This window comes from Canis lupus, chromosome 16 (assembly GCF_048164855.1).
Source record: "Canis lupus baileyi chromosome 16, mCanLup2.hap1, whole genome shotgun sequence".
In the NCBI taxonomy this organism is placed as follows: Eukaryota; Metazoa; Chordata; class Mammalia; order Carnivora; family Canidae; genus Canis; species Canis lupus.
In genome coordinates, this window is record NC_132853.1 from 12961747 (window position 1) to 12987454 (window position 25708).

General features: G+C 45.3%; 1 protein-coding gene across 8 annotated transcripts in view; it reads left to right on the forward strand.

Annotated features, from left to right (window-relative positions):
* The window catches only part of EHMT1 (euchromatic histone lysine methyltransferase 1), a 144896-nt gene that overhangs the window by 38768 nt on the left and 80420 nt on the right, over positions 1-25708 (forward strand). The window contains exon 1 of one of the 8 annotated variants that reach the window (XM_072778902.1): positions 16955-17037. The exons of the other annotated variants lie outside the window; for them this stretch is intronic. The gene's annotated coding sequence lies outside the window, so the exon portion shown is untranslated. Of the gene's footprint in view, positions 1-16954; positions 17038-25708 lie in introns of those variants that run through there. 8 annotated transcript variants of the gene reach the window in all.

The window sequence follows — 25708 nt, forward strand, 5'->3', positions numbered from 1 at the left end:
TATTTGATCAAATACTTAAAGGAGGTAAGGGAGTGGGTTCTGGCAAGAAAGAGAAGCCAGTTCCCAGGCCCTGAGGTGGGCACATCCCCCTAGTGTGCCTGAGGGGTACTGAGCGGGCTGGACTCAGCTTCAGACCAGGATTGACAGGGTGACACGTCCCCAGGCTTTGCTCTTATAGTGAGGGTTTGCTCAGGGGAGCTGAGTAAGGAGAGAGGCTCACAGGGGCCATGGGGACTCATGGGCTATGCAGAGCCAGAGTGAGGAATGCTAGGACTGGGGTTAGATGGGAGGGTGTGGGTTCCTGTGTCCTTCACACCTAGTCGAACCTGGCCATGCTCTCAACATGCCCCCCTCCCCCAACCTTGCTTCCTGCTCCACTGAGACTTGGGGGGGGGAGATAAGGAAAAAAGCATCCCCCCTCCAACCACATGTGCACTTGCCCACTCTGCCCCTTGCCTGCTGAGGTAGGCAGGTAGCCCAGGGTGTGTTGTGCTTGTTGCTGTAGCACTTCTCTACCCCCTGTACTTCACCCACCTAGTCCCCCATACCTCCTCTCCTCACACCTTCACTTTTTTGCTCTCTTTGTTATGTTCCCATCAGCATACAAATGCACTGACTCCCTATCATTAAAAAAATATATCCTACTTCCCCACCAGCTCCCATCCTCTCTCTCTGTTCTTGCACCGAACCCCTCCAGGGATTTGTCTGTGTTCATTGTGTGCAAGTGTCCTCTCCTGCTGCTATCTCTTACAGCCTCCAGCCTGATAGGGCGCCCCCACCCCCCAGTGTCTAATAGAACCCTTGTCAAGGCCCCTAGGCCTTTCCTGACCCCAGTCTGGGGGGGGGCTCTGAGCACTGCCCAGCATCTGCTAACAGCCTCCATCATCACCAGCCCTTCATGGATGTTCTTACGCCCTGTGACCTCTCCCTCCTTCCAGATGCTCCCACCCCCTTTTGACTGACTGGTCTCTGGTCATTGACCATGCGCCCCACCCCTGGTGTGCTAGGAGGGCAGGCACAGTTCTGGGGCTCCTCTCCTGAGCCTGTTCTCATATCAGGGCCCAGGGAGGGGGTGTCATCCTTCCACCATCTGCCTTCTGAGGGCTGCTTCTGTAGGATATAGGCAGGCGCACTCTGATGTTTCTTGGTGTGGGCAGGGCTGGGCTGTGGTGTGCTCTGCAGTCGGGTGACACTTGTGCTCCTGCTCTGTCTATAGCCACTGTTGTGATTCTTTTTATTCCAGACCCAGTGCTGTCGCATGTAGCAGAGTGTACTGGGGCTGCTTCATTTCAATGAGGAGCTCTTCCAAGACCCACTGTGTATTTGCTGCGGTGGTGGGATCCTTATAGAGTTTAAATAATGGATTACTGAGGGTTTCCTCTTATAGTTACTTTGTAAGCACTTGTATACTTTACAGTTGAACATCAGTTTTAAAAATTTCATACTAAGTTTAGGAAAGAAATGGAAATATACCAGTAGTTAACTTAGATATTCTGAATTGCTAGATTGACAGTGTTGTTTTTTTTAAAGTAAGGCTTTTTGCTTGTTTTGTTTTTTTAAAAAAGATTTTATTTATTTGAGCGAGAGAGCATGATTGGAGGAGAGGGGCAGAGGGAGAGGGAGAAGCAGGCTCAGTCCCAGGACCCGGAGATCATGACCTGAGCTGAAGGCAGACACTTAACCCACTGAGCCACCCAGGCTCCCATGTATTGATTTTTGTCATATATTTTGGAATATAGTAAGTTTTTAAAAATGAGCATGTATTGGTTTTACAGAAAATTTAATAGAAACCCTCATTTATCTGCAATTCAATTCGTGTAATTCATGATCATTATTTAAAAAAAAATAGAGTAAACACGCGAAAGGAAGATGACTCTGAGTTTAGGTAATATGCTGTCAAAACTGAGCTACCTAAGACAGTTACATCATACGCTTGTAATCAGTATAAAATAAGGGTGCACCAGGCCTCACCCCTCTTGCACTTGGCTGCGCTTGGTCTTTCTCTGTCCCCTGTCTTTTACCAGCTCCTCAACACTGTGCCAGGCTCTGTCGCTTGTCCCTCCCCCTGGCAAAGCTCCATTAGCACCTACCTCATCCTAGACACAGTAGCAGGTCCCCAAGCTCCTTCCAGTTGTGGAAGGTCAGACTGTCTTCGTGTTAATATTGGGGCATCATTCACCTTTCCCACTCTGGTGTCGGGGCTGTGGAGTGCACACTTGTAGAGGATGGCTATGTGATGCAGGATGTGTGAGAATCTAGCTCTTAAGCCAGAAGAGATATTTGCAAACTTGTAAAGGAATGACACACACCTCTCGTTTTTTGAAAATCAGTTACTTTTTGTAGAAATACTTTATGTTAACATGTGATGTGTTTATTGTTATTTTTAAAGGACGTGTTGATGATTTTAAGGTTTTCTGTTTTGATTTCCAGCATGGTACATGTCAACAGCTGTGATCTATAGGAGCAAAATCTTTTTGGGATGCTCAGTACTTGATAGAGTATTACCTGGTCCTGGGACTGGAGGGTTTGAAAACTACTGTTTTATTTTGTGAATTGAAGGGCGTGGTAGTCCAGCAGTGAGGAACCAACAATATTCTTATTTCTCATGGAGCTTACATTCTGACGGGGGATAAATTTCACATTTTTGTGTCATATGCTTCAAAGTATTCTGCTCTTGGCTTACTTTTTTTTTTTTTTAAACCATATGCAGGCTTTTTGTCAAAATAAGGGTTTTGGATGAAATTCTGCTATAAATGTGTTTTTCTCATGTTGTTTCAATCCTGTTACAAAGCAGTATTGTGGAAAGATTTTTTTTTTTAAATCTCCAATATAATTGGGAATGTGGTCTTTTTCCAAGAATCTTTCTGATTATAAAGGACATTTATTAACATATTTCTGTGGCTTTCTGCCTGTAGCCTGCACTTATTCTTTTAACCACCAGATGGTACCATTGTTCTAATAAGCCAGAATGTGGTCTCCATTGGGATTTTCTAAGCATTTTTACAGGGAGTGCATCACAAAGGCCACATCTTCCTTTCAGGTCAGCACAGTGCCACTTTGTAGAATGATGTCCTTGAGAGTGTAAGAATACTTATATTCTCCGTATTTATTTATTGAGCACCTGTTGTATATGTGCTCATACTGGGATATTCTGTGGTGATAGGCAGATACCACTGCTGCTTCCTGGGGTTTAGAGTCTCACACCTCTGTCTCCCCTGCCTTGATATTCATGGTGTTTCAGCTAGAATTGTTGCTTGAATTACTCTTTTGTTCTGAAAAGAGGACTAGGCTTCTCTTTTTTTCTTGGTATATAATAAATTCTGTTCCAGTAAAGCTGCACTTTAATTGGAGGGAGAGCTGGAGCCGGTGTTGAGCAGTGGCTCTGAGGACATGCACAGGGGCCATGACCAGTTACTGTCAGTCCTCCTCAGCCCAGTGCTCTGACGCTGTGCCACGTGGCCTCACCAAGGGCTGAGGGCTGGTGATTTCAGAACCTGGTAGAAGGGGAAATCCTGCCCTTAGAGAGTCTATATCAGAGATTGCCAGTTGTTCTCATATATTAGAAAGTTTTTTCTTACATCAAAGAAGTCTTAAGGCTATTGTCAATGGTAACAATTGTGAAAAGTATGTATTAATTGAGAGGATAGAAAATGATAAAATTACTGTGAATATAGTAATACTACTAATGTGAAAAAATAGCTTAAATATGTGGTACTATATTATTTACTTAGCCCTCAGCCAGTACTGGGAGGGCCTGCAAGTTTACGGGTCCTTTCTAGTGACTCCATTGTTCTCAGGAGACTGCAGTTGAAGTCAGTGATCTAGGGCAGGCCAGTGTTTTGTCCTGGACTTAGATTCACCCAGGGGGCTGAGACGGGTGGTGACCAGTTAAAGCTGCTCTGTTCCCTCTCTCTGACGTACAGTGAGAGGAAATGGGTGATAGCGAGATGTGGAGGTCTGGCAGGGAGAATTTCTAAACCAGGAAGACATGGTCCTTGGTCCTGAAGCAGAGCAAGCATCAAGGACCAACAGCAGCACCTGCTGTTTGTTAGACACCTGATGAGAGCTGTACACCTGTCACCACAGGGCTCCATGATCACCGGTCTCTTCATGCGGCTGTATTTTAGGAAGCAAAGTCTAGGAGCCAAAAGAACTATAAAGAATTTACTGGGATCCCTGGGTGGCACAGCGGTTTGGTGCCTGCCTTTGGCCCGGGGCGCAATTTTGGAGACCCGGGATTGAATCCCGCGTCGGGCTCCCTGTGTGGAGCCTGCTTCTCCCTCTGCCTGTGTCTCTGCCTCTCTCTCCCTGTGTGTGTGACTATCATGAATAAATAAATAAAATCTTTAAAAAAAAAAAAAAAGAATTTACTGACATCTATCAAGGAATGTTAGGATGACAGAAACTGAAGCCCATCCTGGGCTCTCCAGGCCCCCTGCTCCCTCAGCCCTGCACATGGCATTCCCTCCAGCTCACTCATAGCCTGCAGTGTCCCAGTACACTCAGTGCTCAGCTCTGGAGCTTTCCTTTGTTCTTGTGTCCAGTCTTAAAGAACAAGTTCACATCACCCAGGGGGCTCATTGTACATTACTTTGTGCAATCTTCCTGTTACCACATGGCTTGTCTGTTGATGTCAGAGGCCTGCATTTTACATTTAATCATCATTTTAAAGTATATTCTTCAAAAAGTCCTGGAATATGTGTTATGTACCAAGTATTATGCTAGGTACTGGGTTGCATAGGTGAATACATCAAAACATGTGCTTCTTAGAGACCTCCCTTCTGATGAGACAGAGAGATGTGTAGGCAGTCTCAGTGCAGCATGTGTGATAAGCCAGAACTGTGTAGGCCTGTAAGGCTGAGTGGCAGAATTGGATCTTTGAGGACGAAAGCTAGCCAATGGATACAGCCAGTAGCCAGAGACTCAGAGGCTCTGTTCAAGCCATTCTCAGTAGCTTGATGCATTCCACACTTATGGATGTTTGACAGGCTTTTGGGGTCTAAAAATTGTTGGGCTATGTCAAGGGTCAGACTTTTCCTGGAAAGGGCCAGGTATGCAGGCCACATGCAGTTTTAATGCCTTTTTTTTTTTTAAATTTCATAACTAAAATAAAGTATAAAAACCATCTTTAGCATATGGGAACTACAAAAATGGGCCTGGGCTTGATTTGGCCAGCAAACTCCTGGCTTCAAGTCCCAAAATGCCCTTTGGGCTATGCTGGGAGATGGGAACTGGAATCCATGGGTGGTGGGAAGCACTGGGTGTTTTCAGATAGTTGTGAGGTCACAGTTCTAGAAAGATAACTTCAGGGTAGATATAAAGTGGGAAAGGACAGAGATTGAAGGCAGAAAAGTTAGACTTCTTGTACTGGCGACGTTGGGGATGATGCAGTTTACAGGAAGAAGGTGGCCATGGGATTTGGTGGAAAATGCAGGAGACACACAACAGGGCACCTGCATGAAGAGGGAGCTTGGAGCGTGATTGAAAACCCTTACGATGTTGGGAGCATGCATGGTTAGCTTTGATGGTGTTCATAATAACTAAGTGGAGTTGGCAGCAGCACTATTGCATGTCTTGCAAATGATGTTATAGAGACTTTTGTCATGTTCAATGAAAAAAATAGATTAAAAGCATGTATGTCGTATAATATGTTCAGGTAAAAAACCTGCAAGGGATATACTAAGTTTTTTTACTATTGGTGGTAGGATTATGGGTAACTTACTTTTTCTTACGTGTATTAGACGACCTCTTCCCTCCCTCCCGTATTGCATTAACTGGAACCCCCAGTGCATCTTTGCAAATCATGAAAGAATTTTGTCAGATGCTTTCTCTGCATATATTGAGATGATCATTGTGGGTTTTTTTTTTTTTTAATCATTGTGGTTTTTGTCTGATACTCTATTTCTTTAGAGAGAACATATGCATGCATGCATGATTGTGGGGGGAGAGGGAGAAAGAGAGTTTTTTTTTTAAATTTTATTTATTTATTTGACAGGGAGAAAGAGAGCACAAGCAGGGGGAGTGGCAGGCTGAGGGAGAGAGAGAAGCAGGCTTCCTGATGTGGGGGTATCCCAGGACCCTAGGATCATGACCTGACCCAAAGGCAGATGTTTAACTGACAGAACACCCAGGTGCCCTGGAGAGAGAGAATCTTAAGCAGACTTCATGCCTGGTGTGGAGCACAACATGGAGCTTGATCTCATGATCCTGAGATAATGACTTGAGCTGAAATCAAGAGTCGGATGTTTAACTGACTGAGCCACCCAGGCACCCCTGTCCGATAATCTGTTAATATTTATTATGTTAATTAACTGACTTTCCAATGTTAAATTAACCTTGCATTCCTGGGGTAGTTCTCATGCCTATTGTTTTGTGGGTTGTCTTTGTCTCTATAAAGGGACTTAGAGTTACTACTTCTTCCCACTCCAGAGTTAAGGGTAACCTTAAACTGCATACATTGTTTCAGTCTTTTAGAGTTTACTTATTTATTTTGCTACAGAAATGTTTAAAATGTTTGGGTCCTTAAATCTGTGAAGCTTTTCTTCTGTGACTCCTGGTCTTGGAGTTAGGCTTAGAATGGGTTCCTCATCTCAGGGTCATTCAGTGTCCTCTAGTGCTCGTGTGACTGCATTGCTCTGTCTTTAACCATTGCACCTGTTGATTTGTGCATACGATGACCTCTCCCCATGGCTAGCCAGCTGTCGCAGTGGCCGTTATTATTATTTCCTCTTCCTATTGTTTGAAATTCTCTCTGTATCACGTTCTTATTTTTACATGTGACTGTTTCTAGTCTGTTTTACATATATTTAAGGAAAACTAATAATTTTCATAGGCTATGGTAGATTTTCTTTCACAGAGTCATTGTCATGACTGTTGAATATAATTGTCCTATCAAATATTTGGAAGTCTTAACTTGTGGAGGAGATTTTTGTTGCTTATGCTATAAGAAACATCACACTGAGCACCTTTTAATTATATATTGTATTCAATTATTTCCATTAAGAAAGGTTGAAATTGCACTGTACACATTCAGTGTTTTGAATTAATACCATGTTGCCTTTATAAAATTATTGTCCATTAGGTTTTCTTAGCAGCCGTGGTGGATGATAGAAACTAGCACTGCCACCTGTCAGAGAGCCCTAAGTCTGAGGGACATGTGCAGTTCTGTCTTACAAACCATCGTTTCATCTATTTGCTGTATGTATAACCAGCACTTCAGTATACAGGAATCAACTGGAATCCTGAGAACCGTACTCATCCTTAAGCTCTGGGATTTTGCTAAAATTTCGTAGTATCTGTATTGCCTAGCCTACAAATTTTTTTTTTTGTCCAAAAATAATTGGTCTTCTTGAGGAACTATAGTTTGGCTTAATGTATTATGGGTATAACATCAGCACAAAAATACTATACTTACATTCCTTTATAATTGGTGGGCAGCAAAAATGTTCATGTTTTCTCCAGAAATATTGGATCATCCACTACCCTCGTATTTCCCAATTTCCAGGTTGTTGCCCCAGTGTCCCTGGGAAGCCTCTGTGTCATCCCTCAAGACTCAGCCTTGAAGCGAGTATAGTCACCATATTGGAGGCACCCATTCTGTGTTTCCCTATAAGATTTTGACCAACCAGATCTGACTTTTGTGTTCTCTGCATGACCACTGAGGCATTTGGATAGTGAGACATTTTGCTTATCCAAGTTTGGGGCTTTAGAGTGAGCCCAGGGGTTGGTGTGTGTTTATGTCAACCCCTGTTTTCATGATGCAGGATACTAACGAAACAGTAAAAATCATTTTCCTTTACAGTAGTCACTGGGTTTGGGATATATAAAATACTTAAAAATCTTAAAAAGTTAAATATTTCAAGTGAATTGTTTTTTCTTCCTAATACCTAATACCAACCCTTTGTGTGTGTGTGTGTATGTGTATGTGTGTGTGTGTGTGTGTGTGTGTGTAAGGAAATGATGGTTTATTACTGTTCTTTTTTTTTTTAAGATTTTATTTATTTACTCATAAGAAACAGAGAGACAGAGACACAGGCGGAGGGAGAAGCAGGCTCCATGCAAGGAGCCTGACATAGGACTTGATCCCGGGTCTCCAGGATCAGGCCCTGGGCTGAAGGCACGCTAAACCGCCAAGCCACCCAGGCTGCCCAGGTTTATTACTGTTCTTGATCGAAAATGTATGATGTCTAAGAAGTCATGGCATTTCTCTCTCTCTCTCTTTTTTTTTTTTTTTTTTATGATAGTCAACAGAGAGAGAGAGAGAGAGAGGCAGAGACATAGGCAGAGGGAGAAGCAGGCTCCATGCACCGGGAGCCCGATGTGGGATTCGATCCCGGGTCTCCAGGATCGCACCCTGGGCCAAAGGCAGGCGCCAAACCGCTGCGCCACCCAGGGATCCCCCCATTTTTCTCTATTTAGAAATTTGCTTTTATCCTTTTCTAGTTCAGTCTGTGGTGGCAGAATTTTTTTTTTTTTTAAGATTTTATTTATTTATTCATGAGAGACACAGAGAGACAGAGACATAGGCAGAGGGAGAAGCAGACTCCCTGTGGGGAGCCTGATGTGGGACTTAATTCCAGGATCCTGGGATCACGCCCTGAGCTGAAGGGAGCTGTCCAACCCCTGAGCCCCCCAGGTGTTCCCCCCCAACACTACCTGGTTTTATCTCTCTGGGGGCTTTGCCAGTCATTTGGTGTGCTCCCTGATAAACTAGGTGTCCTGCCTAGGAAATGTTGGGGCCTCCCATTTGCCTCAGTGGAGAAAGAAATGGACCAGATGGTAGAAATGAACCACACATTGCCTCACATTACCAGGGACTTGGGGGGATTAGGGCTTCCTTGTGCTGAGAACTCTGCCTTCCTAGTGAGGCCTTTCTCAGGCAGCTGTGAGCCACCCCTGGGAGGATGCTCCACTGAGGTCCCCAGATACCCATGGCTGGAGGTGGGGTCATAGTCCAAAGGCGGGCTACCTTGCTTAGGTGGCGCGTCCCCCCTCCGCCCCCCCAATGCACCAGGCTGTTTAGTTCATGGTGCTAACAGAAAAATAGTCACCTCAGTCAGTTAAGCATCTAATTTTTAGTTTTGGCTCAGGTTGTGACCTCATGGTTGTGAGATTAGGCCCTGCTTCTGGCTCCAGGATCCAGTGAAGCATGCACTCTGGTTAAGATTCTCTCCCTCTCCCTCTGCCCTCCACTCATGCTCTCTCTCAAATAAATAAATCTTTTAAAAAAATAAAAATAGGGCAGCCCCGGTGGCACAGCGGTTTAGCGCCGCCTGCAGCCTAGGGTGAGTTCCTGGAGACCCTTGATCGAGTCCCACGTCAGGCTCTCTGCATGGAGCCTGCTTCTCCCTCTGCCTGTGTCTCTGCCTCTCTCTCTCTCTCTCTCTGTGTGTGTCTCTATGAATAAAAAAATAAAATAAATAAAAAATAAATAAATAAATAAAAATAAAAAAAGAAATAACAATTACCCTAAAGGCATACCCTCTCCGCAGCCTGACTTTTGTGGATTCTAGGTGTTGCTCAGTGCTGCCACTTGATACAGTTATAGTGATAAGCATAAGAGCTGGGATCATGTTTCTGTTTCATAGGGCCCCTCTTACTTACATGGGTTAGTGAGCTCACCACTTGACAAGCATTCTTGTTTCAGAGACTTTGTTAAAGTCGGGTTAGGAAAGCTGCTATTATGGGCTACTAGCAGGGACATGGAATATAATGCATTAATAAGAATCGTTAAAATAACATTTATAGACAAGAGATAGTAGAAAGAGCTGATGTTCCTGTTATGTGCAGGTTCATTAAGGCCACACAGCGGGACATGAACCTGTTGGTGGAACTCCAGGGCAGAAGGGGTATTGTGCTAATGGCATATTCCATAGACATCTTTTTGGTAATGTGATTTAACTCTGTTTAAGTTTGGACTTCAGAAAAACAGGTTGTTCATGTAAATCAGAGTTGTGTAGTGCTTTGTGTCATCACCTAAGCTGTGGCATGAGAGCTGACTTGGAAAACAATGGAGGTTCATGTGCCTGCAAAGGATATTAGGAATCAACTGAGTTACTACTTAATGATTTGGTCTAAAAACAGTGACATTCAGTGATGTGAGCCCTTGAGGCTGGCTGGGAGGAAGTGTTTCTGATCACTCCAGTGCTTCATGTCTTCTCTGATCTGCTCTGTTGCCAGCTCCTTAGATGTGTAGACCCCACCTGTTCTCCTTTGTCTAGGGCAGACAGACCATGTGGTCTGGCCTCATGCTGTTTGTTTCTTGGGCTTGGGGCTCCTGCCCCTTGTAAAGTGGGACTGGGACGGGGGAAGGTTCCTTTCTCTTACAGTTGAGACTGAATTGCTTAATTTAGCACAGAGGAACATGAGAAGGAAAGGGAGTTATTTTCCAAAATGTTTTTAAAGTAGTTCAGTCTTTTTAAAAAAATATTTTAAAAAATTTATTCATTAGAGACAGAGAGAGCACAGGAGCGGGGGGTAGGGGATGGGGCAGTGGGAGGAGCAAGCTCCCTGCTGAGCAGGAAGCCCAACATGGGACTCCATCTCAGGACCCTGAGATCATGACCTGAGCTGAAGGCAGACACTTTACTGACTTAGTAGTTCAGTCTTAAGAAGGAGAAAAATACCTCTCTGTCCAGGGCCCTAGTTGTGAGATTAGGCCCTGCTTCCAGCTCCACGCGAAGCATGCAGTCTGGTTAAGATTCTCCCTGCTGAGACTTATGGTGTATCATTTGTGTAAAAGAAAGCTTAGCTTTAATATCTAGCACTATTCCTTATTTTACAGCTTTCCTAGAGAAATTTACAGAGAACTACATGCAGAGGAGTATATTAAGTGAAGATGTTCACTTCAAGGTTGTTTATGATGCTGAGACGCTGTGGAAGTCTCAGTCGGGTCCTGTGTCGGGGGCGAGTGCACAGTGGGTACTCTAAGCCCGTTGCTGCTGCGACTGTGGTGGCAAAAATTTATTTGCTCACGTTAGTTAAGGGGAAGATGGTTCCTTAGCAGTATCTGTGGCATCCCATTGGTAGGATCTGTGTCGGTTGTACCTTTATGAGCATACTTGCACTAAAAAGTGTGTGGAAGGCTATGCATAGATGTTAAAGTAGTTGCCTTATGGGCAGTTTTCACTTTTTAGTTTTTCCCAATTCATTTCTTTTACTTAAAAATGTAAAGGCATGCAATAATATATGAATTTTCCTTTTGAAAATCCAGTCCTGTTAAGGTCAGACCTGCCCTCCCAGTCCCCGTAACCCTTCACACTCTGTCCCCACAGCTTCTGTAAGGGTTTGGTGTATAAACATCCAGATCTCTCCTTCTCTGTGGTTTTACAGAGACTTGAGCCTACCGAAAATGTGTAGTCGTTTTCTGTAGATATTTCACTTTTTCCTGTGTATATAATTGCTTTTCCTTTTCTTTTGAAACACTATCAAACTTAATAGGAAAGTTGAAAGATGATTTTTTTTCCTGAGCCATTTGAGTTGAGGTTGCATCCCAGATGCCCCACTACTCCTAATTCTGTTAGTGTGGATTTCTTAGAGCTGTAAAATGGCTGTCAACATCAGGAGATTAGTACATCTCTTTGAAAAATTACAGTTTATAATGTCGTGCTGTGAGCACTAGTGTGCTAATCCTGTTTTTTTACTACACAAGTAGTATTATATTTTGATTTGTATTCGCTTCCATCTCTCCTTGTAAAGGAATCCTTTCTGAGAATTGCGTTGGCTCTGTTAAAGTCCATGATTGCATCAAAGGCACACCTGGCACACCTCTTGATCTCCTCCCCCCTTTTTTTTGTTTGTAGTAAAATATACTTAAACATGAGTCTTATCATTTCAGCCATTTGTAACCCTACTTTTGGATAGCACTAAGTATGCTTACAGGTGTTGTATGGCCATCATCTCTGTCTTTATGATGAACATTTTCATCACCCCAGGCAGAGACTGTACCCATTAAGCAATAACTCCCCTTTCCTTTTTTTTGTCTCTGTGAATTTGCCTAAACTAAATATTTCCCATAAGTAGAATTATTTGTTGTTTTGTATCTGGCTTTTGTTTGTGTCTGGCATTTCACTCAGCATAATATTCTCAAGGGCCATCCATGTTGTAGCCTGTGCCAGACCTCCATTTCTTTTATCTGGCTGAGTAATATTCCATTGCACACACAGACCACATTTTGTTTATTCATCTGCTGATGAACACATGAGTTTTTTCCCCATCTTTTGATTTTTTTTTTTAAAGTAGGCTCCAGTGCAGGGCCTGAACATGTGACCCTGAGATCAAGACCTGAGCTGAGATCAAGAGTAGGATGCCTAACTGACTGAGCCATCCAGGCGCTCCTCTTTTGAATTATTTTGGAGTGCTATGAACTTTGGTGTACAAGTTTGACTGTGTTTTCAGTCTTTGGAGTATATACTCAGGAATAGAATTGCTGAGTCATGTGATCATTCTTTAACTTTTTTGAAGAACCACCAGACTGTTTTCCACAGGAGCCACATCATTTTGCATTCCCACAAGCAGTGCATGAGGGTTTAAGCATCTCCACATTGTTGCCAACACTTGTTTTGGTTTGTTTGGACCAGGGCCATCCTAATAGGTGTGGCATGGGCACCATCTCTCAGCCTTGTCCTCTCCAATCAGGGATCATGGGTTTGTGCCTCCTTGGCTCTGGTCATTTTGTTCCCTTACTCCTTTAATCCAGGGGTTTTAAAAATGTTAGTGTTTCCTGAAATATAAATGAAGCACAGTTTACTAAAAATCCACGGGAAATTGCTGATTCAGTTGAAGTGCAAAATAGAACTAATGAGAAGGTTGATTGTGCTGCCTGGAAGATTGTGGAAAAGGCATCAAGTGGGAATTGTAGGAAACAATAGGCTGATACTGGTGAAGGTGCCAGAATATTGTCAGGAGAAGGACCCCTTTATTGGCATTCATGAAGTATATTTATACGTACCTTTGGGTATTTCCAGTGGTGTTTGTCATGTGGCTTTTTCTAAACAATATATATGTATTTTAACTTTAGAAGGGAGTTCTTATAAAAGTAAGAAATGAAGAAACATTCTTCTAGAGGCGTGTTTTGCATTGGAGAAGAGTCAGATGACCTTGTACATTCACCTGCCCTGTGTGTTAGCTGTGAGTGATGCTCTTGGGCTCCGGTGAAGCAGGGCCTGTGAGCACTTGGGAGTGGGGTTGGCCTCAGAGCTGGTGATGAGGGAGTGGGCGGGTGCAGGCGGGCCAGGGCCTCTTTCAAGAGTGTAATATTGTAGACTCGTGGAGGGCCTTAAGAGAAGTCTCAAGTGGGAGGATTGGTGTGAGTGTGGCAGCCCCCGGGGGGTGGCCCGAGTCTTGGGGCAGGACTCACCTGTTTGGGAACAGGTCTTGGCAGAGCTTTAAAGCAGTGACAGTAATGGGATCTTTGGGAAAGGGAAATTAGGGCATGGATGGAGAGGAGAGAGCAGTGGCAGAATCAGGCGACTAGGGCTGGAGTCACGCTTGGCATGGGGCTTGTGTTTGAACAGTTGAATTTGGAGGCCGAGTGGTAAGTGTGTGTCCGGCAAATAGCAGGTTTTATACGTGTCTTTTTGATATATGTATTAAATACATTAAGCAGTGATAATAGCCAATATTTCGTAAGTGTTGCCGATCATTTAAAGCATTCTGCAGTCTTCTCAGCCCTCTTAGCTGGGTTTTGTGTAGTTGTACCCATTTTAGTCAAGAGAGGAACAAGACCGTGACCTTGAACTATGGAACGGTGCCAGTCCTGCTGTGGGGTATGTGGCTAGAACCTCGGGGCTCGAGGTGGGCTGTGCAGGGATGTTGGGGTACACTTTTCCTTTTTTTTTTTCCTAAGATTTTATTTATTTGTTTGTGAGAGAATGAAAGAGAGCACCAGAGTGGGGACAGTTAGAGGGAGAAGCAGATTCCCCAGGGAGCCTGATGTGGGGCTCAATCCCAGGACTCTGGGACCATGACCTGAGCTGAAGGCAGATGCCTGACCAACTGAGCTACCAGGTGCTGCTCACTTTTCCTTTTTTGATACAGATGTCATCTGTATTTTAGAACTAGATTTTCATTATGATTTTATGAAGAATTTAAATTTCCATCATAATGCAAAGTAGACAACTTACAATTCTGTGATCATTGTCAAGATTTTGCCACATGGTTCCTATCTTCTTTCTTTCCTTCTCTACCTTTTCCTTTTTGTTGTTAAGATAGCTTAAAGCATAACACAGGTGTCATGAAATTTTCACCTCTCAACTCTGATTCTGTATCTTTAAAAATGCAGACATCTGGAGCACCTGGTTGTGACTCAGTTAGTTTAGTGTCCCACTTTTGATCTCAGCTCAGGTCTTGATCTCAGAGTCGTGAGTTCAAGCCCTACGTTGGGCTCCACGTTGGGCATGGAACCTACTTAAATACATCTTTCACATAACTACAAAGTTGTTTTCACACAACAAAATTTGAAGTAATTATTTGGTATCATCTAACTACTTTTAAATTTCCTTCTAATTATGTCAAAATGTCATTTTATAGATGGATTTGTTTAAATCAGATGGTCCTAGCAGAATCCACACTTTGCATTTGGTGGTTATGTTTGCTATCTGGAACAGTCCCATCTCCCCACTCCCTGATCCGTTGTGATGAGGAAACTATGTTAGTAGTCTTGCAGAATGTCCCGCATTGTGGATTTCTGTTACTGAATTTTTTAAAAAGATTTTATTTATTTATTCATGAGACATACAGAGAGAGAAGGAGAGAGAGGCAGAGACATAGGCAGAGGGAGAAGCAGGCTCCGTGCAGGGAACCCGATGTGGGTTCCAGGATCACGGACTTCAGTACATGGACTCCAGTATTCGGAACTCCAGTATCACACCCTGAGCCGAAGGCAGGCGCTAAACCACCCAGGGATCCTGTTCCTGAATTTTTTAGGGCAAATGTATATATGAGCCGTGTTGCCCATTTTGCTTTTTATTTTGATAATCTAAGGTTTAACAAATGATACCACTTTGCATGATTACCTCTCTTCCTCCCCCCGTGATAGTTTTATACTATGAGAAATTTGGTTGAAACTGAGAAATAAGAGTTAGATCTTTCGAGTGGAACTGAATTCCTCTGGTTTATAGGGTGTCTCTCAGTGTGCTGAGTCACTGTGCTGGAGGAGGGTGTCGCTGGTGGACAGGCCTGCTTGGGTCTGCATGAAGCACACGGCCAACTGCTATGTCCTATGGTCCTGTTGTCTCCACTCCGTGCCTCCTACCGGTGAGGCATCCTGATTTCTAATGGACTCCATGAATTTTCATCTTCATTTACTCCAAATTAAATTAGGGGAGATGGAGTAGATGTTTCCAATTCCACAGTGTTGTATTGTGTGCCCCATGAGCACCTAATGGCACCAGGTACACTTAGACCCACCACCAGTCAGCTGCTTAGCCATGTAGAGACCCCACTGCACTGCTGTGTAAGGTAGGAGCTGTTAACGTGGTGAGCGGGCAGAGGGTCCCCGTGGAAGGCAGGTGTTACCTTTGCAGGTCTAGAAACTTGATTTTCTAAGTAAACTAAATTATGGTGATTGCACTGTCTGAATTCATAAGAGACTGATGTATAGACTAGAAAATCAGCATATTTCTTCATGATAAGAAATATAGGTGAACATCTTCATTGCATGGAAACTTAGACTGAAAGTGAACGTTGTGTGACCCCCAGCCCCCGGTTTATCCTCTCAGTACAGGTACCTGTTCTAGCCTAGCACTTGGCCAGTTACATCTCACAAGCTTGTTCTGGTTGTGGTTGGTTTTTTGGTTTTCCTCCACAGGCCTGAAAGGATCCAGGTGCTTTACTCATGGAAACTTAGGGTGCTGGGGTCATGGATCTGGGGTTCTGGGTGGGGGAGGCCCATGCGCTCCCCACAGGTGCCCACAGTGCCTGCTTCATTTTGCAGTGTGTTGCGTCTTCTCTGGAAATCAAGTTCCACAGGGGTCTGACCTCGGTTGTTGTGACTCTGGAAGGGACACAAAGGAGAAGGGCACTGTTGGAGTTGTCTGTTCCTGCTTAGCATACTACCATGAAATGGAGTGCTTCAAAACAGCAGTAACTGCTGCTTATCCCTTGTGAGGCCAACAGTTCAGGTAGGGCAGCAGTGCGATGGCCTTTTTCTGGTCCATGAGCCTCGGGCCTCAGCTGGAAAATTTAACACTGGGGGTGCTGTGTCCTCCCAAAGCCTGTTTGCATGCACTTCTGGTGCTTGGTGCTGGTTCTGTTGGCTGCTGGCTGGAGTGCCCACTGGTGGCCACAGCTGGGGCTTCTCATGCTGTGCAGAGCCATGCTGATGTGTGTGATCTGGTCTTACACTGTGGAGCTCACTTGAGCCACAGTCTCAGCTCCAGGCTGTCCAAAGGCCCATCTTGTTAAAGGTGAGGGACCATGGTCCATCTCTCGTGGAGGAATGACAGTATCACTTGTTAGAGAGGTGTGTTGTGAGGTGTTCAGTCGGTCTGACTCTTTGGAAAACCACAGTAGCGAAGAGCGTTCTAGATCAAGGGAACGGAAGCATATAATGCCTTTGGTTTTCTCCTTTGCAGAGAGGCCAGTTAAGGGTTAAGCAGCAGATGGAAAGGGAATCTGATATTTCACAGTCCCTTAAATGTAATTTCTGGGGCTACTTTGGATCGTAATTGTATTTTCCAAATTTAGGAACTAACTCCTTTTGCTGCCAAAGGGAAAAAACAAAAAGACAAAAGAGGGAAAAGGAAATCTATCAGATATTGAAAGGATTAATTCTTTTTCTCCCCACCCTTTTGATAATTAGCTAGTGAAATTGGTATGTGGAAACCAGTTGAAAATTAGGGGGTGGGCAGATAGTGTTCTACATCTCACAAGTTTCCTGAACAGAAGAATCGTCCCATCTTTGGGAACCCGTTTGGTGTTGAAAAAGTGTTGTACTGGCTTTAATGCAGTTCTTGAGGAGAAGACGTGGTCCAGAGTCCAGAAGACCAGAGTCCAGATCTTGAGCAGAGATCTAAAGCAGAGAAGAGCAAATGGCAGGTGAGAATTGGCATTTCTCTGTCTGTGGCTGGAGCTACATCCCCCCTACCCCCTTAGGGAGAGAAGACCCTCTTTGTCTCCCCTGTGTGCTGGATGCCTCAGGTGGTCTCCAGTGGTGGGGTCACGAAAGCCTGTGAGCAGCGCTCTCTTTTGGGGGAGAAGGGCCTATCTTTCCAGAGCTTCCTCATTGTGAAATGTAAGAGCAGGGTCACCTCTGGAATCACAAAGATAAGTCCAGCAGGCATGTACTTGGAAGATGTTTGTTTAGAGAGGTATTTTCCTTTCCTTTTTTCTTAGTATTTTGGCGTTGTCAGGTATCTTTATAGCTCTGGTAGATAACATGTGAAAGTTGGCAGCTGCCACCCCCCCACAGGGTAGGGGTGTTTTGAGGCTGCACTGAGGAGATGGCAGTTGCGTGGGAGGATGTGGGCCCTATTCCCCCTCCCCACGTAGCACCAGGAGCTCTTGACCTGGTTCTACTACTAGCAGCCATGCTGCTCAGCATCTCTCAGATTCTTTCTGAAATGGCTTTGGCTCCTTTCAAACTGAAGATGTATGTGTGTGTGTGTTGCAGTTAGAGTTAACCTCAATGTGCATCCTTGAGATAGGAGTTCTGAAGAACACAGAATAACACAGGTGCGTGGATGCTGGTATGTGGATTCAGGGTGGCTTCAGCCTGGAGGGAACCATGAGAAGGCTGCCGCTCTCCATGGAAGGGGCCTTGGAAATGTGGTGCTGCCAGGCCCAGGAGAGCAGGTTTCAGGCCCAAGGGGTGACCCAGAAGACCCAGCACAGTCTCAGCGTACATACAGCAGGCTTTGAGGTCTGTGCGCCAGCATGTTTCCACATTGGCTTTGGTGTCTGTGGTGACCTCTGTGTTATGGAACTGACTGGTGAAGTTTTTGTGCAATCTGCTTCTGCCAATGGCCTGTGCACCAGCCTCGGGGCCAGTCTGGCGTCGTCACCAGTGGGGCTGTCCCATGGACAGACTATTTGGAATCAGTTTTAAATTTCTGTTGACTTTAAGGGTTTCACTTTACTCTCATAAATAAGATTACTTTTTGTGGTTGGATCCTTATGTCGAGAATAGAGGCTTTCCTTCAGATCATTTGTATTGCGTTTGGGGAGTTAAAGTGATTTTGTGAGAAGGCACTCATTTCCAGAGTAGTTTGCACAGTTACGTCTTTGTCAAGAAAGCCAGATTAACAATTGGGCTTTGGTAATTCAGCTCTCCTGAGAGAACAGAGCTTTCTGGAAAAGTGACCCAAAGAGCCCTGAGATAGACAATTCTCTTTTCTCCCTTGTAACTTTTCCTTGCAGACTGCTCTCTGCTTCTCGTGGTTCCACCTGAGTAAATGGGCCTGATCTGGGTGGGAAGGCACCTGCCAAGCTTCCACCATCCAGGATTAGCCCATACCTCATGCTGGTCATGCAGAGACGTGGTGGGGGAAATAATAGCCGCTTAAGCAGAGTTTACCCAGAATGATCATTACTGTGGCCCTTGGCTTGTTCCTGTGATGTGGACACTATTTGTGTAACCTTCGAGAGGTATCTAGCTGTGGATGAGGTGGGCTGAGCCTGGGCTGGTGTTGGGGGCTTAGCCCTTGTCCAGACTCCAGGGTTCACTGGAGGCTTTCCTTCACTGAGCCAAAGGCCAGTCCTAATGTAGAGCTGATACAACGTTGCATGGTTCTTTCTGCCATGTCTTTAGAGTTTAAATTGGTAACAGTATTTGGTCTTATGGGCTTGTCTTTGAATACCTTTAATACAGATTATCCAAAAGTTTATCCAGCCTTTATTTGTCTTAGAATTTTAGGAATTTTTTTTTATTTTTTAGGATTTTATTTATTTATTCATGAGAAGCACAGAGAGAGGCAGAGACACAGGCAGGAGAAGCAGGCTCCCTGCAGGGAACCCGATGCAGGACTCATCCCAGGACCCTGGGACCACGCCCTTAGCCAAAGGCAGATGCTCACCTGCTGAGCCACCCAGGTGTTCCAAATTACAGGAATCTTCTAAGGAGTAATGTCAGAGTTTCTATCTTTCCCCACTAGTCATTATTTAAAAAAAAAAAAAAAAAAGTGAGCAGTGTGGTAGAAACCAATGGGGCAGGCACCTGGGATGCTGAGCCTCAGGAAAGTGGGTTTGGAACTTCATGTGCAGGGTTTGCTGCATCCTTGGGCACAACTACTAACCTTGTGTCTAAGGCTCTTCATCTGTGTTGGAAGGCCCTGGGCATCCCAGGTGCTGAAGAGGAGGCTCACAGGGGTGGACAGTTAGATACACATTGTGTGTTGTAGTAACGAAGGTTCTACAAAAAATCTTACCCTTTGTAATTTATACTGTTTGAGTAGCAGAAATTATCTTTTAAAAAAAAGTATCTGAAATAAAATATAATAAAATTGAAGTTAACTGTATTATGAAGAGTTACATTTGATGTGGTCATTTCTTGTCCACTGACAAAGGAGAAGCACCTCTTGTGGACAAAAAGCAATGCTGTTCTGAGTGGCAAAGCAGAAGTCCTAGTCTGTTCTGAGAAGGAAATGCATTCACTTTAACATGTCACAGAGGGGTAGGTTGTTTTACCTACAGATTGTGTTATTTAAGTTGTAAATGATTGGTACAGGCTTATTTGATGATTACATTAAACAGCTTAAAAAATTCTGTATTTATTTATTTGAGAGAGCACCAGCTGAGAGCAGAAGGAGAGGGAGAAGTAGGCTCCCTGCTGAGCAGGGAGCCCGACATGGGACTCGATCCCAGGACCCTGGGATCATGACAGACGCTGAAGCAGATGCTTCACTGACTGAACCCCCCAGGTGCCCCATGATCACATTTAAAAGGAGGGACATACCACATCCAGTAATGGTGCTGTACAAACTTGGAGTAGGTTCTTTCTAGCTGAAACCTAGGTTATGTCCACATGTATCCCCATGTGCCAGGGCCCTCTTCATCCTGTGTTGCTGAGAAGAATCTGACGTGCTTAGAATGGACACAGCCACTCTAGGTACTAGTGTTCACCTAGAGAGTAGATGCTACTTTCGTGGTCTTTACATCTTGGCATTTCCCCTTCCCCTGCGCCCCTTGCTTTTTTGTCTTAAAAAACAAAAACCTAAGTGTTTTTCCTGGGAAGTACTCTCTGTAATATTGTGTGGTTAGAATTGGTTGGTTGCTTGACTGTACTTTAGCTGCTGCTTTGTTTTTTTTGTGGAGTAGAGGGGTCTCGGCTGCATGAAATGTGCTGTTGAGGATGTAAGGTAGGTGTGTGTTGGTGGCAGAGGTCACAGCTGTGTCCTTGTGCAGATCATACTGCGCCCATCCTGCACACTTGAGATGGGCAGGGTCCAGGCCAAGGCCATAGGGACCTTAGGGCTGTGGGCATCTGAGAAAGTGTCAGAGTAGGGTTAAATTGGTGAGGATATCTGAAACCCTAGAATAAGACTTTATAATGTCTTTGGTCTTTTTCTTTTTTTAAGATTTTATTTATTCATGAGAGACACACAGAGAGAGGCAGAGACACAGGCAAGGGAGAAACAGGCTCCCTGTAGGGAGCCCGATGTGGGACTCGATCCCAGGACCCTGGGATCACAACCTGAGCCAAAGGCAGATGCTCAACCGCTGAGCCACCCAGGTGCCCCTGGGTTTTTTCTCTGTATTTTATTTTCTTCTGTCATCTGTTCTCTGTGAAGAAATTATTTTGTTAATAATTCTTTTTTTTCTTAGGAATAGGATTTCACACAGCAGAGAGTACCACCTTTTGAAAATGTCAGCAAAATAAATATTTTTAAAAATGGGGCACCTAGGTGACTCAGTCGGTTAAGCATCTGACTCTTGATTTTTGCTCAGTCGTGATCTCAGGGTCTTGAGATTGAGCCCTGCTTTGGGCTCTGTGTTGAGCAGGGAGCCCCCTTGAGATGCTATCTCTCCTCCCTGTGCCCCCCACCCCTGACTTAAATAAATAAGTCAGTCAGTCAGTCAGCATTGCCACTTCAGAATTACAGAGACCTAGACTCCTTCTGTCTTTCATGGACTCCCATGGACTCAGAGCAGGGTTGCTAAATTCAGCAAATAAAAAATACAGGGTACCTAGTTACATTTGAAGTTCAGGTAAACATGCTTAGACTAAAACAATGATTTGTGTTACAGCTGAACTTCCATGGCTTGGACAGCTTGTAGTGCCAGTTGCCCTGATTGCTGGGTGTGGACTTGGCCTAGGAAGTCCAGCATGGGCTCAGGTTCTGCTTCACCCCCGGGACATGTGGGGTGTCCTAGATTTTTGTGTATATCGTAATCAACGATTAGACAGTTTTCCTTCTTTTTTTTTTCCATCCACATCAGTGCTTTAGTGTATTAGGTGGACATTCAGAAGAGCAGAATGTCATTTCCTAGAAGGTCAGACCCACCTGCAGCACACCAGGTGCATGCCAGGTGGACTCCATTTTTCGATTCTACCTTTCCTGGAAGACTTGCTCTGTTGTTCTGATCACATCCTGGATAGGCTTTGTACAACGCCTCCTCCTGCCCACTATGGCGTTTTGGTCTGTGGCCATCACAGCACTGTTCTAGTTGGGCATTTGTTATAATGCAAGCCTAGATAGACAAGTGAAAGAACTGTTAGTGCTGGCAGTTCTGAGTTCTAGGTCCTAGCTCCTGTTTGACTGTAGGTCCCCAAGCAGCCTTGGTGAGGTGAAGAATGAGGAATAGAAGAGGGTGCAGGGCAGAAGCCTACCCCTGGAGGCTTTCTCTTCATCCTCCATGTTCCCCTTTCCTTCCTCCTCTGTCCTGGGCCATCATCAGTGGTCCACTTGGAGTAATGAGCAAGGATGATGCTTGGGTTTTAAGACTAAGAGGTACGGACAAGGCAGAGATGTTGATGTTCTGTTTTTGGCTCTAAACGCTTGTCCACAGCCTGACATGTTAGTTCGTGCTTGTCAGAAGATTCCTGAATGCAATCAAATAGATACAGAACCAAATAGTGGATATTTCTAGCATTATTTGAAAGTGTGTTACATCATGGTCTTAAAACAGTTTTTTGGGGGAAGAAGTCGTGAAACTTAATTTCATGGCTGGGACATGTGGCTGACAGTGAGGAGAGGAAAAGGGTAGGTTTGTAGGTGCATTTGTGAGTAAAACACTGCTGTGCCGCGCTGGCCTTGGGCGTGTCTCAGGACAGTGAGAGCCCTGGTGTTTTTCTGGAGGTGATTTTTTTCAGCAGGCCTGTGATATGGTGGGCTTGGTGTCCTTGCTGTGGGGCATTAGCTTCAAGCCCACGCAACTCTCTTAAAATCTACTTAGGACCCCAGAGGGCTCTTATTTATGTGGGTTCTATCTCTTGGTGCTTACCAAAACAAAAATTAGAACTGAAGCTTAAAAAAAATGTATTTACTTAAAAATAACAAAAGTAAACATGTGAAATGTTTACATGTTAAGGTAAATAATTTCCATGAAAAATAACTTTTCTAAAACAAAAAGCTCAGAAGACTGGCATTGCTTTATAGGTTGGTATATCTCATGTCTGGCTTCTGACCGAGGGGATGTGTTGTTTGGTTGCAATATATGAAGAAAATCTGGCCTCACATAGACAGGTATATTTTGAGCCTGTTAGATAATTCTGGATGTTTTGCTTGGTATAGTAGGCCAAAACTGATGGGGCTGAAGCAGCATCGAGGGCCTTTCTTCCTTACGGGGTTTAAGCCCATGGTCTGTCTGCCTTGCATCTTAATGCGCCTTTCACCCGTGTGTGGTTTTAAAGATTAGGTATTGCTCATTTGGGAAACACTGGCTCACTAAGTTTATGGAAGTCTTCCAAATGTTGACACATTTCATTATCCAATATCAAAAAATTGTATTCTTTTAATAACATTTCCTCTGTCATCAAAATTCTTTAAGTATTGGGCAGTTGTCAGGCTCATGGAGGCAGACACACATTTACCAAAATTCTCATTTCCACTCAGAAGCCAGAATTTTAACATTGGCAACACACACTGTTGGTTTTCTTTGAGGTCACAGGCTTATTACTGTGTTTATTTTGAGAAACTGTTGGCAGATGCCCAGGCTGCATTGCCATAGATCTTGCCAGTTCTTCCAAATGCAGATGCCCAGTGATTGACACTCAGCCCAGCCCCTGCCCTTTCCTGAGCCACCGGCAGCCCTAGATCGCTGCTTGTGTACCTTTCTTCCCCTGCCTTTGTGAGAAGGCCAAAGGGGAGATTGCTGATCTCACTGCTTCACCAAGGGCATTCTCAGGTGAAGTTGGCTTTACCTCTCTGAGTGCACAGCATTGAAGGATTTAATCACCTAGGAGTTTAATTTGGTGTGCCATCTTGACTCCTACTAAGATGCCCAAGTAAGCACAGCAAAGCAGGCATGTGGGTCCTAATAACGAAGATAGCTTTGACCTCTTGGACCCCTGGCAGAAACTCAGGACCCCAAAGAACTGTTTGAGAGTGGGTGTGGGCTGGAGGAGGTTGGAATGGAGCTGTGATTGGCTGGCAGAGGGGGTAAGGTGCAGGCGCTAGGGTTAGATGCTGTGGTCCCCCAGCCCGCCTTGCTGAGATGCATGGCCAAGACCAGATCTTGAGAGGGACGGGGTCAAGTCAGGTGCTGCTGATAAGCTTCAAGGGCAGGCAGATCATTGGGGCAGGTAAGGCAGGGCAGGACAGGAGTTTCCCCAGGTCCACGTGGAGGGGTGTCAAGGGCTCAGCACATTGGGGACTCCAAGAGCCCATCCTTGGGCTACACTGGTGGTGTTATAGCCTCTCATTTTTCCAGACTCTGTAAACCCAGATTCTTTGTAAACTCTCCTACTTTTAAACCTTGATAGTTGATTCAAGATGGAAACATGTGCAGGCCAGCCCTGTGAGGCTGTCTCACTAGTGGTTGTTCGGTGATCTCAGATCTGCGTCTGCCCGGTGCCCAGGGTCAGTCTTTGCCAGCCCAGGTATAGCCACCTACATCTGTAGATGGGCAGAAGGCTTCTACTCCACTGGTGGGAAATCTCAGGGCCAGAGATAGGATGGTGGACGACCATGATACAGCACCTGGTGATTTTGGAGTCTGAGAGTCTGGAACGTTCCTCACCCCCACCTGGAATCGGTCCTGTCTTCCCAGAGCCTCTTTTCTCTTGATGGGAAATGGTAGCGAGGAACCCAGATTCTGTGCCTCCTGTGCTTGTTGCTGCCAGAGTGTCCTTGCTTCCTTTGCAGCACCCAGAACTTCCACTGTACATGCTGTGTCTGCTTCCTTTCTCCCTACCTTGTTCGTGCATCTGGAGCCAGTATCCCCCTCCTCATCCTGCTGTGGAGCTCAGGCCACCCGCCCACCCACCTTGTCCTGTCAGGATCTCCACAGCCTGCACCTTGGGCTGGAGATGGCAGGGCTCGAAGTCGGCATGGAAGTTCTGTTCGGTTCCGCTGCCAGTACTGGACTGTGTTACTGGTTTGGGCCGCATGTTCTGTTTCCAGCCCTCTCTTGGTTTGGTGGCCATTTTGTAGGTTGTTAGCCCTTTTGAAAAGGTGACAAAGACCATGTTCCCTTTTGCTCATACACATAAGCTCAGTGCACAGAGAGCATCTGGATTTTGTTGTTCCTGCTCTGATCGTGGGCTGAGCTCATCACCTGGGCTCAACCTCTGGGCCTCTGGACTTCTAGATGTGCAAGCTGGCAGTGCCCTCTTCTGCCCTCACCCATGAGGGATTATTAGAGTGGCTGCCACTCTGCCTCCTTTATTCATGCAGGAGATACTGGTTGTGTGTCTAGGCTGTTGCAGAGCATCCTCCCAGGCGGAAAGCAGACGTGGATGTGGAGCCAGTGGCCTTTCTTGTACTGGGTCCTCTTAGAAGGGCACCAGTGATCATGCCACACGCTCATGGGTTCCTTGTGCATGGTGCACATTGTTATCTGACAAGCCTCTCCTGTGGAACCCAGAGTTTTTATGTTGGTGGATGGTGTGTCTGATGGTGGCGGGCACCAAGGGGGCAAAAAGGCAGGGTTCGGGGCTGGGGGCAGAGTGTGGAAGGGCAGCAGAGGCTGGGTCCTGTGGCTTTGCTGCTCCTTAGTCAGCTGGGAAGACCCTGGAGTTTGAGGGGAACATATCCAATCTGATGCCCCACTTTCTGGGAGGAAGCCCCTGGATCTTTCCTTGGTGCCTGGCACTGTGAATTCTGGCTTCCTGTGGCAGGAGTGGTTAAGAGATGGATTTCAGAAGGGGTTCCACTTTGAAAACCACCAGTGGAGCCACATGTGGCTCTCCAGGGAAAGGTCGGATGGTGGCAGGCTTGTACCCCCTCTTGTCCTGCGTACCTGGGGAGATGAAGTTAGCTCTGTTTAGGAGCTGCAGGTGGGAGCATTCTGGAAGTACTAGGGAAGAAGGGGTCTCATGGGGTGGGAGGCTGCAGTGCGTCCTTGAGGTGGTTTGGTGGTCCAGGGCCACAGGGTTAGGGCACTAGCTCAAGGTTCTGTAGCAATGTTCTGAGAATGTGTTGTGGTGTCTTTTGGAGAACACATTCCAGATGTTAGTTGTTATGGAGGTTGTGCCCTTAGATTCTGAAACCCTTAAGTGGGGAGCCTGGAGGGTCTGCATCTCCCCTCTTCTCCATGGACTCATGGTGGTGGCTGCTGCTATACCTGGAGGGACCCAGTCAGGAGTGTTTTGTGTGTTTACACCCACTTC